The sequence below is a fragment of the Henckelia pumila genome, chromosome 4 (genome assembly GCF_033568475.1).
Source record: "Henckelia pumila isolate YLH828 chromosome 4, ASM3356847v2, whole genome shotgun sequence".
NCBI lineage: Eukaryota > Viridiplantae > Streptophyta > Magnoliopsida > Lamiales > Gesneriaceae > Henckelia > Henckelia pumila.
In genome coordinates, this window is record NC_133123.1 from 90846728 (window position 1) to 90862483 (window position 15756).

Sequence of the window (15756 nt, forward strand, 5' to 3'; positions counted from 1 at the left end):
GAATCCCATTCTCTTTTAGATAGTCCAAAAACTCGGTACTCAAGTATTCTCCACCTCGATCCGATCGAAGTGCTTTAATACTTTTACCTAGCTTGTTTTCTACTTCAGCCTTGAATTCTTTGAACTTTTCAAATGCTTCAGACTTATATTTCATTAAATATAAATACCCATACCTTGAATAATCGTCAGTAAAGGTAATGAAGTAGGTGTGGCCATATTGAGTCCCAACTCTAAATGGTCCACAAACATCTGTATGGATCAAATTCAACAGATTTTGACTACGTTCAGGCTTCCCCTTAAAAGGAGATTTAGTCATTTTCCCTTTTAGGCAGGATTCACAAGTAGGTAGAGAGTTAATATCAGACATATCAAACATGCCCTCTCCCACTAGCTTGTTCATCCTCTTTGAGGAAATATGACCTAGTCTAGCGTGCCAAAGGTTTGCCGGGTTTTGACTATCGATTTTCCTTTTGTTTGTTGTTGCCGGTTTGTCAATACAATTCACTGGAACGTCTTTTAGTTTTAAATTATATAGATCGTTTTCAAGTTGTCCATTTCCAATTAAACATTCATTCTTGTAAATACTGCAAATCCCATTCACAAAATTACAAGAATAACCATCTCTATCAAGCATAGAAATAGAAATAATGTTTTTAATTAAATCTGGCACAAATAAAACATCTCTCAACAATAATTTAAAACCATTCTGCAAAATCAAACAAACATCTCCAATGGCCGTAGCTTCAACTCTGGAACCATTCCCGAGCCTCAGCTGGGTCTCACCCATTCTAAGCCTGCGACTTCTTGTCATCACCTGCAAATCATTGCAAATGTGAGAACCACATCCGGTATCCAATACCCAAGAAGTTGTATTAAGTGACATGTTTATTTCGATATAGAACATACCCTTTGCAGTTCCCAACTGCTCAAGATACTCCTTGCAGTTGCGCTTCCAATGACCCGGCTTCTTGCAGTAATGGCAAACATCCTTGGATTTTCCATCGTTTGAAGCCTTTGTCTTTTGCTTCTTCTCGGGTTCCACTTTCTTGGGTGGGGCAGAACGTTTCTTGCCCTTCATACTTGGCCCCTTCTTAGCAGAAGATGAGGAGCCCACCAAGAAAGCTGGCTTATCCTTCTTAAGTGTGGATTCATATGTAACGAGCATATTGACCATCTCTTCAAGGGTGGCCTCTATCTTGTTCATATTAAAATTTATCACGAATCCATCAAATGAAGAAGGAAGAGATAGAAGCAGCAAGTCCACATTGAGTTCATGCTCCAACACCAAATCAAGGGTCGCTAACTTCTGTATGAGCCAAATCACTCGTACCCCATGATCACGGACCGAAGTCCCTTCACGCATGCGGCACGTCATCAACTCCTTAACAGTAGAGAACCTTTCAGCCCTCGACTGAGCCCCAAAAAGTTCCTTGAGTTGCGTGTGAATGTCAGCAGCATTCACCGTGTCCTCAAATCGCCTCTGGAGTTCATCAGACATCGAGGCTTGCATATAGCATTTGGTCTTGATGTCATGGTCACACCATGCATCAAGTTTGGCCAATTCCTCCGGACTTATGTCAGCTGGTGCTTCCTTCGGAGGTGCTTTCTCTAACACGTAGAGCATTTTCTCCGAAGTTAAGACAATCTTCAACTTCCGGAACCATTCCGTATAGTTGGCGCCAGTCAGCTTGTTTTGTTCGAGGATCGAGAATAAAGGATTTCGCGAATTCATTGTATGAAATACTGAAAAGGAAAAACAGACATATATCAATGATTGTTTAACAATTTACTAAGACATAAAATAGGCGAATTTAATTTTATGAATCTCACTCCCACTATTTTAACGATTTCACCACCCTCTAGTGAAAACGGGAAACTTTTTCCTTAGTGAGAACATGGAGTCCAATTGACAAACTTATGGTCCCGAATAATATCAGCCAACCATAATTCTCAAAAGGTAGAGCCCAATTGCTTCCAAAGCAACCCCCATGTATTTACCTCATGTCCAATAAGGGCCCAATAATATGACGCCGTTTAAAGTGACATGTCAAGATGACCCATCAATATTAAGTTGTGATGGACGGTCGCCATGTGGATCCCCCAATAATATGAGCCGATCCCATGGGAGTTCCACCCAACTTACAACATTTGTCGATCCAATGTACAGCTTTCCGACGGACGGGCCCCCCCAATAATATGAGCCGGACCGTATCCGCGGGTAGCATCACATACATTGACCGTTGATGGAAGGTAGGAACATTTAAACAATATTTAAATTTCCTTTATTTATCTTGATATAAATTTTAAATCATATTTAAAATGAGGGATTTTATTTATAAAAATATTTGTCTCATCATATTTAATTTATTGCATGCATTGCCGGATTCACGCAATTTATGTCTAAACATGCATACAATCATAATATCACATATTATATAGGATGATCGATTCCATTTCTAATTGACCCGTGGTTGCCAATCACGGGTCTTAGTCCAATCCTAGGTAATATGCAGTATGCAAATGCAATCCTATTACATATGCTTCCAATTTACATTTCTTCAGTCTTCATTGTCTGCTGGGCCCACCATCTTCAAATCTTGATCTCCCACTAAATCTAATGTATTTACAATTAAATAACAATGACAAGTAGGGGATACATTTTTAGGGGGTGGGAACGGGCTATAAACCAAGCCCACTTTTATTACATATGACATTCATATCGGGCCATAAACCAGGCCCATTAATAAAACCAACAACAATAAAGACAAAATGTAAATTCCTAACATACACCTACAAAATTGGTCATGGCAATCGATCATCCTTATCCAATAACATTTAATTCAAAATTAATTTATTGGATAACATGCTGTGGCAATTCAAATTTAAACAAGATAAAATCATATTTTATATATAAAATCACATTTCACATATAAAATCATATTTTATCTCCATATCAAATAAAATCATATTTTATCTAATATATCATAAGATCATATCTTATCATCAATTGTACCAAAATAATTGATTTCAAAATTCAATTTACGGATAAAATATTAAAATTTTCCAAAAATTCAAATTTATCCAAAATCAATTTTAAAATTTACGGACTCGAACAATTCGATCCGAAATCTCGTGAACCAATCAAAAACAATTTTTGACCGGACCAAAAATAAAATTTTAAATATTAAAATTAATAAAAAATTAAAAATTAATTTTTCCCGCGGGCCACCCGGGACACTCCCGGGTTGGCCCGCACCCGGGGCGCGGGCCGGGGGCAGCCCGGCTGCCCCCTTAGGGCAGCGCCTGGCGCCGCCCCTGGGCGGCGCCGTGCGCTGCCCTGGGCGGCGCCGAGCGCCGCCCCTGGGCAGCGCCGAGCGCTGCCCTGCGCAGCGCCCAGCGCTGCGCTGGGCAGCGCACAGCGCTGCCCTGGGCGGCGCCGTGCGCCGCCCTGGGCGGCGACGGTCGCCGCCTTGGGCGGCGCTGTGCGCCCCCTTTGGGCGGCGCCGTGCGCCGCCCGGGGCAGCAACAATTGCTGCCCCACCGGGCAGCGATCCAATCGCTGCCCGGGTTTTGCCCCGAAAAAATTTTTTTTTTATTAAAAATATTTATTTTGTTTCATAAACCGAGACTCAAAAATTTTGTACAATTGATTATTCAATCGATTGATCTGAGCAACCTGGCTCTGATACCACTGTTGGAAAACTGGCGAGTTCCCAGACCAATTACGATTGATACCCGGTGCAGCGGAAGTTTAAAAATTTTTCATGGAACGTTTCCATGGTATGGGTATCAACCGTTCATCGATTGAATTACGTGTGTGTAAAATTTAAATAACAATTAAATAAATTTTACCTCAAATCTCGCAACGAGATTAATGGACACCAACAGAACAATTCTGCTCTTGTTGTCTCTCCTGGAACCGATGAACGCCTTCAATCAGGTCCACGAACAGAGGTTTAATCCCTCTGATAGATTGCACTAGAAAATCTATCAGAAGTTTTCTGCGAAGAGAATACACGAATTTGATTCGTTATTCCTGACTGCAATTCAAAATCACAGACCGGAATTTCTCGGGCAGAGCAAGGAGGGGGCGGCCGAAATATGTTTGAGAGAGAGGGTAGGGTTTTCGAAAATTGCTCTCAAAATAATGACCTGTTGTGTGTAATTTCTGTACTGAAATAACTTATTTATAATGCAGGCCACTAACACCTTAGGGCCCATTAGTCATAAGCTGGGGCCCGACAAGCAAAGCCCGCTCGTTCAGAAATTAATATAAAATTCATCGTGACTCCGATTGATGAAACGATTTCACCAATGTGCACAGAAACCATTTCTGCACGTTTTAAAGTCAAAATAAATTTTCCTGAATCCGAATTCAGTGGTTTCCAAAAATGTCCATCCCTATGTCATTTTAGGAAATCCTACTCCCTTACTCTTATTTAAGAAGTCCAACTCCTTAGTTCATTAAATTTAACTCTTTAAATTTAACTATCTCAACGGGGATTAAAACTCCATTACACTGTGTGACCCTCAATGGTTCAGGGATACAGCTAGCCGTGGGCTCACAACTCCTTGTGACTCGGAACAACACTTTCCGACTTGCCCAACGAATCATGGTAAAGCGCCTAGCAACATTGCCCCATGATTCCCTAGGTATCACTGATAGTGCCTACAAGAACCAGTAGATTTTGGTTAGCGTACAGTACGGTCCCTTCATCCATATATCCCGATCGAATCAACAACCATTGGTATATCGAGAGTCGCTCAAGATTCGATAACTATGCAATACATCTTGAAGATCAAATTAGTGACATCGCATGTGCTACTAAGAAACCATTTCTTAAATCACATCAAGTACTCTGGCCAGAGATTTGTCACACTAATATCTCCTCAGATCGCATAGGATATCCACACTCGCAAGTATGTGGTGAATCCTTGACAACAATGCATTGACTCCTATATGTGTCGTAACTGTACCCAATCTCGACACCTGATGACCCCCTCAGAGTCGGTAAACGAGTCAAAGCACAGTACTAGCATATAGAGTCTCCATGATGTTTCAAGTCGTAAGGACTAATGGTGTACAACCAAAACCGCGGACTTTATCCACTCGATAAGTGATAACCACTTGGAAAGTCCGGATAGGGTAGTTCGACTATTCATCCTATGAATATCCATTTGCATGCTTCGAACATCTCCATGTTCCCTACCAATGAAACGTGGTACTCCGCATCGCAAATGCTAGTCTCAAACTCGAGCGATCCTTATCCTTATTATCGGACGGCTCAATCGACTAGGAACGGTTTTAGAATATACAGTGACTATAAGATGTATTTCATGATAGACATCTCCATGTTCTACCACATCTTACATACACTATAGTATATTCAAGGTCTTTATCAAAACAACAATAGTATATCACAATATAACAATATGAAGTAATATAAAGTCATTGCCATAAAAGTGTAAATAATATTAAACAAAAGATTGTTTATACAAAGAGTCAACAAAGCCCATAGCCACACAGTTGGCTCACTGGGCACCCACTCTTACATGAAGTTCTAGAGTTTAACAACTACTCCAAAATAGAACATGCCATGATAACAACACGGCAAGGCTTGCATGTCAATACAACATAATAACGAAGTTCGATATCTAAACATGTTCTAACAACACTAGGTACACATGCTGACACGACTTCTAAACCGAGTCTCACTGCTACAACTTTCTCTCGGAGCTAACCATGCCTCTTCTGACTTGATCCTGCCCCACCTGTTGCCAAGTACACATATAAAACAAAGCAATAGTCGGATAACCGGTGAGAACGACATTCCTAGTAAAAGCAACATAACAATTAATACAACAATCAAAATGCTTTCAATACAACAATCAAATTAATAGCAACATAATGAATGCATGTCTTTTAAACCGGGATATCAATCTGATAAACAAGGGAGTGCTGCTCTGCTTTTGGGATCCCGAGGATGAGATCACGTAACGACTCACCGACTCTCCCAATCGAGGTGGTGCCACGTATCCCACTCCTCTAGACTTTGAGCAACCATAATGAGTATGCTAGCACTAGGCGAAATACTACAACCTAGGCCACTCAATCATAGTTCCCAAACGTCTAAACAAAAAGGGCGATTGATCAATAACCACGATCAACTTACAAGCCAAGTTCATAACTCAAAAACGGTTCGAAATCTCCAAAACTCAAACCGACGGCATAACGGCTATAACTGAACAAACCAGTAACGCAGACAGCAGTTCAATACCGATAACAACTCAATTCAATGTTAATACAACAACAACAAGACAAACCCAACAAATCTCAAAACCATGATTCTCGAAAATGGCTTCCAAAAATCATAACAATTCCGAACGTTGCTCTATTTCAAAATCGACAGATAATAAACGATCAGAACTCTGTCAAGAACAACATACTCAAATCTAGAATGATTCTAACAACATCCAAAAACTAGAATGTATTGGATCGAAGAAGAACTTACGATATAACAGAGCTCTCACAGCAGTGATCACTAATCTGCCTTCAGAAATAAATTCCAAAGGCCGGATCGAGCTCGGACTGAAATCAGAAAGCTTGAAAGCTCAATGAATCGGCTTCAATGGAGGGAGGCGATGCAATGGAGGTGATGGAGAAGAGAATGGGTCCAAAAGCCTTATAAATATCTATAAAAACCGATAATTACGTTTTAGTCCCTGAAAAATCCAATTTTTGCAAAAAGGACCCTGATCAAAATCAAACCGGCTCGAGAACTCTGCAATCTCCGATTAACTCAAATAAATTCATTTAAGATAAAAATGGGGCGTTACAATTCTCCCCCACTAAGAAGAGATTTCGTCCTCGAAATCAACAAGAACCACAACTCATAAGATAGAATAAAGAACTAAAGACAGTAAGAAGAACTCACGTCATCCGAATAACTCTGGAAAACTCTGTCTCATGTCAGACTCTGTCTCCCAAGTCGCTTCCTCGACTCCGTGACGGCTCCACTGCACTTTCACCAACGGAATCAACTTGGTTCTGAGTTTCTTTACTTTCCGATCAAGGATCTGAATCGGTCGTTCAAAATAGCTCAGAGTCTCGTCTAACTCGGCTTCGTCAGGCTGAAGGATATGAGAAATATCTGGTTGATACTTTCGCAGCATAGAGACATGAAAACGTTGTGAATACCAGATAAAGACAGAGGAAGTGCAAGTTTGTAGGCAAGATCGCCTATCTTCTCGAGAATCTCGTACGGCCCGATGAATCTCGGAGATAACTTCCCTCTCTTACCGAATCTGACAGTGCCTCTGAAAGGAGAAATCTTAAGGAAAACACGGTCTCCCTGCTCAAAACTCAGAGGTCGACGTCTGACATTTGCATACTTCGCCTGTCTATCTTGAGCTGACTTCATTCTGGTCTGAATGATCTTAACCTGCTCTGCCATATCTCTAAGCATATCCGGTCCCAAATCTGGTGACTCGGACAAGTCATCCCAAAACAACGGAGATCGGAATTTCTTACCGTACAATGCCTCAAAAGGCGCCATACCGATACTCGCTTGGAAGCTGTTGTTGTAAGAAAACTCGACAAGAGGCAAAGAATCCTGCCAACTAGTGCCAAAGTCTAGCACTACCGCTTGCAGCATATCCTCTAACGTCTGGATAGTCCGCTCTGACTGTCCATCGGTCTGAGGATGATAAGCTGTACTCAGATGCAATCGAGTACCAAGTGCCCCCTGAAGACTGTGCCAAAAGTGAGAAGTGAATCTAGGATCTCTGTCTGAAACGATCGACTTCGGCACACCATGCAATCTCACAACATTGCTAACATACAACTCAGCCATCTGATCATGACGATACATGATGTGGTACGGAATAAAACACGCAGACTTCGTCAATCGGTCGATCACTACCCAAATAGCATCGCATCCTCGAACGGATCGTGGTAGCTTCGTGAAAAAATCCATAGAAATGTGATCCCATTTCCATTCAGGAACAGATAGGCTGTGCAAAAGACCTCCTGGTCGCTTCCGCTCTGCTTTCACCTGCTGACAATTCAAACACCGAGATACAAACCTCGCGATGTCGCTCTTCATTCTCTTCCACCAAAACTGAATCTTCAGATCGTTGTACATCTTACGACCTCCAGGATGAATACTGAACCGTAAAGATCTCGAAGGACTCACCATAAAGATAGTGACGCCAGATCTTCAAAGCAAAGACGATCGCAGCTAGTTCAAGATCATGAACCGGATAACGAGTCTCGTGCGGTTTCAGCTGCCTCGATGCATACGCCACCACATGCTTATGCTGCATAAGAACACAACCCAAGCCTCGGTTAGATGCATCACAATAGACTGTGAAACCTCTAGTACCCTTCGGAATAGAAAGAATTGGAGCACTGGTCAGTCTCCTCTTCAGGTCAACGAAGCTAGCCTCACAATCTGGAGTCCAAACAAAAGGCGCATTCTTCTGAGTCAGCTGGGTAATTGGCTTGGCAATAGACGAGAAACCCTCGATGAAACGACGGTAATAACCAGCTAAACCCATGAAGCTTCGGATCTCAGGTACTGATGTCGGTCTAGGCCAATTCATAACCGCTTCGATCTTGCTGGGATCGACAGAAATCCCATCTTCAGAAATGATATGACCGAGAAAAACAACTCGATCTAACCAGAATTCACACTTGGACAACTTGGCAAACAACTGCTCAACTTGCAAAATCTGCAAGACGATTCTCAAGTGCTCTGCATGGTCAGTACGGTTCTTCGAGTAGATAAGAATATCATCGGTGAAAATAATGACGAACTTGAAAGAGTGGGTGCCCGGTGAGCCAACTTGTGGCTAAGGGCTTTGATGACTCTTTGTATAAACAATCTTTTGTTTAATATAATTTACACTTTTATTAATGGCAATGACTTTATCTTTCTTCATATTGTTATATTGTGATATACTATTGTTGTTTTGATAAAGACCTTGAATATACTATAGTGTATGTAAGATGCGGTAGCACATGGGGATGGCTATCATGAAACACATCTTATAGTCACTGTATATTCTAAACTGTTCCTAGTCGATTGAGCCGTCCGATAATAAGGATAAGGATCGCTCGAGTTTGAGACTAGCATTTGCGATGCAGAGTACCACGTTTCATTGGTAGGGAACATAGAGATGTTCAAAGCATGCAAATGGATATTCATACGATGAAGGATCGAACTACCCTATCCGGACTTTCCAAGTGGTTATCACTTATCGAGTGGATAAAGTCCGCGGTTTTGGTTGTACACCATTAGTCCTTACTACTTGAAACATCATTGAGACTCTATATGCTAGTACTGTGCTTTGACTCGTTTACCGACTCTATTGGGGTCATTAGGTGTCGGGATTGGGTATAGTTACAACACATATAGGATTCGATGCTTTGTTGTCAAGGATTCACCACATACTTGCGAGTGTGGATATCCTATGCAATCTGAGGAGATATTAGTGTGACGAATCTTTGGCTAGAGTACATGATGTGTTTTAAGAAATGGTTTCTTAGTAGCACATGCGATGTCACTATTTGATCTTCAAGATGTATTGCATAGTTATCGAATCTCGAACGACTCTCGATTTACCAATGGTTGTTGATTCGATCGGGATATATGGATGAAGGGACCGTACTGTACGCTAACCAAAATCTATTGGTTCTTGTAGGCACTATCAGTGATACCTAGGGAATCATGGGGCGATGTTGCTAGGCGCTCTTACCATGATTCGATGGGCAAGTCGAAAATTGTTGTTCCGAGTCACAAGGAGTTGTGAGCCCACGGCTAGCTGTATCCCTGAACCATTGAGGGTCACACAGAGTAATGGATTTTTAATCCCCGTTGAGATAGTTAAATTTAAAGAGTTAAATTTAATGAACAAAGAAGTTGGACTTCTTAATTAAGAGTAAAGGAGTAAGATTTCCTAAAATGACATAGGAATGAGCATTTTTGGAAATCACTTAATTCGGATTCAGAAAAATTTATCTTGACTTTAAAAGGTGCAGAAATGGTTTCTGTGCACATTGGTGAAATCGTTTTATCAATCGGAGTCATGATGAATTTTATATTAATTTATCAATGCGGGCTTTGCTTGTCGGGCTTGAACTTATGACTAATGGGCCCTAAGCTGTTAGCGGCCTACATTATAAATAAGTTATTGCAGTACAGAAATTACACACAACAGGGTCACAATTTTCGAAAAAACCCTATTTTTCTCTCTAACAGTGGCCGCCCCCCTCCCCTCTGGTCAGGAAAAATCCAGCCTGTGAATTTTGAATTACAGTCTTGTTTAACGGATCAAATTCGTTAATTCTCTTCGTAGAAACTTCTGATAGATTTTCTAGTGCAATCTATTATAGGGATTAAATCTCCGTTCGTGGACCTGATTGAAGAACAGTTCGTCCATCAGTTCCTGGGAGATACAATAGAGCAGAGCAATCTGTTGGTGTCCATAATCTCGATTCGAGATTGGAGGTAAAAATTTATAATTGTTATTTAATTTTTACACACACAATTTAATCGTAATGTTTTGATACCCATTATGGAATCGTTCCATATAAAATTTTTAAACTTCCGCTGCACCGGGTATCAATTCTGATTGATTTGATCGTCGTTCTCCAACAGTGGTATCAGAGCCAGGTTGCTCAGATCAAGCGATTAAATTAATCGATTGTACAAAAAATTTTTTAAGCCTCGGTTTTTGAATCAAAATAAATATTTTAAAATAAAAATTTTTTTTTTCGGGCAAAACCCGGGCAGCGATTGGATCGCTGCCCGGGGGGGGGGGGGCAGCGATGGACGCTGCCCTGCGCAGCGCTGGGCAGCCGGGCTGCCCGGCCCGAGCCCTTTTGGGGCGCGGGCAGCCCAAGAGTGTCCCGGGCGGCCCGCGAAAAATTAATTTTTAATTTTTAAATTAAAATTTTAATATGTTAAAATTCTATTTTTGGTCCGATCGAAAATTGTTTTTGATTGGTCCACGAGGCGTCGGATCGAATTGTTCGAGTCCGAAAATTTTAAAATTGATTTTTGGATAAAATTGAATTTTTGGAAAATTTATATATTTTATCCGTTAAATCAGATTTTATGAAATTAATTATTTTTGGTACAATTGATGATAAGATATGATCTTATGGAAATATTGAGTAAAATATTATTTTATGTATAAAATTGGATTTTATATGTAAAATATGATTTTATTTGATAAAAAGATAAAATATGATTTTGTATGTAAAATAAGATTTTATATATGGAATATGATTTTATCCTTTTAATTTAAATTGTCATTGCATGTTATCCAATAAATTAATTTTGAATTAAATGTTATTGGATAAGGATGATCGATTGCCATGACCAATTTTGTAAGTGTATGTTAGGAATTTACATTTGTTTTTATTGTTGTTGGATTTATTAATGGGCCTGGTTTATGGCCCAATATGAATTGTCATATATAATAAAAGTGGGCTTGTTTTATGGCCCGTTCCCACCCCTTAAAAATGTATCCCCTACTTGTCATTGTTATTTATTATAAATACATTAGATTTAGTGGGAGATGAAGATTTGAAGACGGAGGTGGGCCCAGCAGACAATAAAGACAAAAGAAATGTAAATTGGAAGCACAATGTAATAGGATTGCATTGCATACCTGCATATTACCTAGGATTGGACTAAGACTCGTGATTGGCAACCACGGGTCGATTAGAAATGGAATCGATCATCCTATATAATATATGATATTATTGTTGTATGCATGTTTTAGACTAAATTGTGTGAATCCGGCAAGCATACAAAATTTTAAAATGATGAGACAAATTTTCAAAATTAAAATCCCTCATTTTAAATATGATTTAAAATTGATATCAAGATAAATAAAGGAAATTTAAAATTGTTTAAATGTTCCTACCTTCCATCAACGATCAATGTATGAGATGCTACCCGCGGATACGGTTCGGCTCATATTATTGGGGGGGCCCGTTCGTCGGAAAGCTGTACATTGGATCGACGTATGTTGTAAGTTGGGTGGAACTCCCATGGGATCGGCTCATATTATTGGGGGATCCACATGGCGACCGTCCATCACAACTTAATATTGATGGGTCATCTTGACATGTCACAATAAACGGCGTCATATTATTGGGCCCTTATTGGACATGAGGTAAAAACGTGGAGGTTGCTTTGGAAGCAATTGGGCTCTACCTTTTGAAAATTATGGTTGACTGATATTATTCGGGACCATAGTTTGTCAATTGGACTCCATGGTCTCACTAAGGAAAATAGTTTCCCGTTTTCACTAGAGGGTAGTGAAATCGTTAAAATAGTGGGAGTGAGATTCATAAAATAAATTTCGCCTATTTTATGTCTTAGTAAATTAATTAAACAATCACTGATATTTGTCTGTTTCTTTTCAGTATTTAATAAAGATGAATTCGCGTAATCCACTTTTCTCGATCCTCGAACAAAATAAATTGACTGGCGCAAACTATACGGAATGGTTCCGTAAGTTGAAGATTGTTTTGACTTCGGAGAAGATGCTCTACGTGTTAGAAAAATCTCCTCCGAAGGAAGCACCAGCTGACATAAGTCCGGAAGAGTTAGCCAAACTTGATACATGGTGGGACCATGATATCAAGGCCAAATGCTATATGCAAGCCTCGATGTCTGATGAACTCCAGAGGCGATTTGAGGACACCGTGAATGCTGCTGACATTCACGTACAACTCAAGGAACTTTTTGGGGCTCAATCGAGAGCTGAAAGGTTCGCTACTGTAAAGGAGCTAATGACGTGTCGCATGCGTGAAGGGACTTCGGTCCGTGATCATGGGGTACGAGTGATTTGGCTCATACAGAAGTTGGTAACGCTTGATTTGGTGTTTGAGCATGAACTCAACGTGGACTTACTACTTCTATCTCTTCCTTCTTCGTTTGACAGATTTGTGGTGAATTTTAATATGAACAAGATAGAGGCCTCCCTTGAAGAGATGGTCAATATGCTTGTAACATATGAATCCACTTTAAAGAAGGATAAACCGGCTTTCTTGGTGGGCTCCTCTTCTTCTGCTAAGAAGGGGCCAAGTACAAAGGGTAAGAAACGTTCTGCCCCACCCAAGAAAATCGAACCCGAGAAGAAGTACAAGACAAAGGCTTCAAACATGGAAAAGTCCAAGGATGTTTGCCATTACTGCAAGAAGCCCGATCATTGGAAGCGTAACTGCAAGGAATATCTAGAGCAGTTGCGAACTGCGAAGGGTATGTTCTATATTGAAATAAATGTTTCACTTAATACTACTTCTTGGGTATTGGATACCGGATGTGGATCTCACATTTGCAATGATTTGCAGGTGATGACAAGAAGTCGTAGGCTTAGAATGGGTGAGACCCAGCTGAGGCTCGAAAATGGTTCCAGAGTTGAAGCTAAAGCTGTGGGAGATATTTATTTAATTTTGCAGAACGGTTTTAAGTTACTTTTGAGAGATGTTTTATTTTTTCCAGATTTGATTAAAAACATTATTTCTGTTTCTATGCTTGATAGAGATGGTTATTCTTGAAATTTTGTGAATGGGATTTGCAATATTTACAAGAATGAATGTTTGATTGGAAATGGACAACTTGAAAACGATCTATATAACTTAAAACTAAAAGACGTTCCAATAAATTATGTTGATAAACCGGCAACAACAAACAAAAGGAAAATCGATAGTCAAAACCCGGCAAACCTTTGGCATGCTAGGCTAGGTCATATTTCCTCAAGGAGGATGAACAAGCTAGTGGGAGAGGGCATGTTTGATATGTCTGATATTAACTCTCTACCTACTTGTGAATCCTGCCTGAAAGGAAAAATGACTAAATCTCCTTTTAAGGTGAAACCTGAGCGTAGTCAAAATCTGTTGGATTTGATCCATACAGACGTTTGTGGTCCATTTAGAATTGGTACTCAATATGGCCACACCTACTTCATTACCTTTACTGATGATTATTCTAGGTATGGGTATTTATATTTAATGAAATATAAGTCTGAAGCATTTGAAAAGTTCAAAGAATTCAAGGCTGAAGTAGAAAACAAGCTGGGTAAAAGTATTAAAGCACTTCGATCGGATCGAGGTGGAGAATACTTGAGTACCGAGTTTTTAGACTATCTGAAAGAGAATGAGATTCTCTCTCAGTGGACTCCTCCTATGACACCTCAGCTGAATGGTGTATCGGAGCGTCGTAATCGAACTTTGTTGGACATGGTTCGATCCATGATGAGCTTCACTGAGCTTCCACCTTCATTTTGGGGCTACGCGCTTGAAACGGCGGTGTTGTTGTTGAACAACGTTCACACCAAAGCAGTGGACAAAACACCATACGAGTTATGGAATGGCAAAGCTCCTAAGTATTCGTACTTGAGGATTTGGGGATGTCCTGCTTACGTGAAGCAGACAGTGGGAGATAAGTTGGATAGTCGATCCACCTTATGTTATTTTGTAGGGTATCCGAAGAATTCAATCGGATATTATTTCTATCATCCTGCTGAAACAAAGGTGTTTGTTTCAAGGAATGCCACCTTCTTGGAGAAGGAGTTCTTATTAGATAAGAAAGGCGAGATGATGGAACTCGAAGAAATTCGAGAAGAACCCGAAATACAAAATAATGATCCTACACCTCAGGAACCATTGATAGACACGCCTATACTTAGAAGATCCGAGAGGACTTCTAGACCTCCTATTCGATATGGTCTTCTTTTTGAAGGGGATCAAGATGAACCCGATGTTTGATGTCATCCAAGAAACTTCAAAGAAGCAATTTCTGATGCGGATTCAAATTTATGGCTTGAAGCTATGCAGTCGGAAATAGATTCGATGCATACAAACCAAGTTTGGTCTTTAGTAGATCCTCCCGATGGAATTGTTCCAATAGGGTGTAAATGGATCTACAAGAGAAAGCTTGGGCCTGATGGTAAGGTATTGACCTACAAGGCGCGATTGGTGGCAAAAGGTTATACTCAAAGACAAGGAGTTGAATATGATGAACCTTTTCACCAGTTGCAATGTTCAAGTCCATAAGAATCCTTATTGCCATAGCTGCTTGGTATGACTATGAGATATGGCAAATGGATGTGAAGACTGCTTTTCTTAATGGAGACATTAAGGAAGAAATCTATATGACGCAGCCTGAGGGATACACATCCATGGGAAGCGAGCATAAGGTATGCAAGCTTCAGAGATCAATCTATGGTTTAAAACAAGCATCAAGAAGTTGGAACCAGAAATTTGATGAAACAATAAAGGATTTTGGTTTCATCAAGAACCCGGAGGAACCATGCGTGTACAAGAAAGTAGTTAAGGATGCTGTGACATTCTTAGTACTTTATGTTGATGACATCCTACTCATTGGGAATGACGTAGGGATGTTGCAGTCAACAAAGATATGGTTATCAGGTAGATTCTCGATGAAAGATTTGGGTGAAGCATCCTATATTCTAGGGATACAGATATATAGAGATAGATCTAAGAGAATGATAGGACTCACTCAATCAACCTACATCGACACCATATTGAAATGGTTTTCAATGGATGGGTCCAAGAGAGGATATCTACCCATGTGTCATGGAGTTTCTCTATCCAAGTCTATGTGTCTCAAGACTGATGAAGAGATAGAGAAAATGACACATGTACCATATGCGTCAGCCATAGGTAGTATCATGTATGTGATGATATCTACCAGACCGGATGTAGCATTTGCT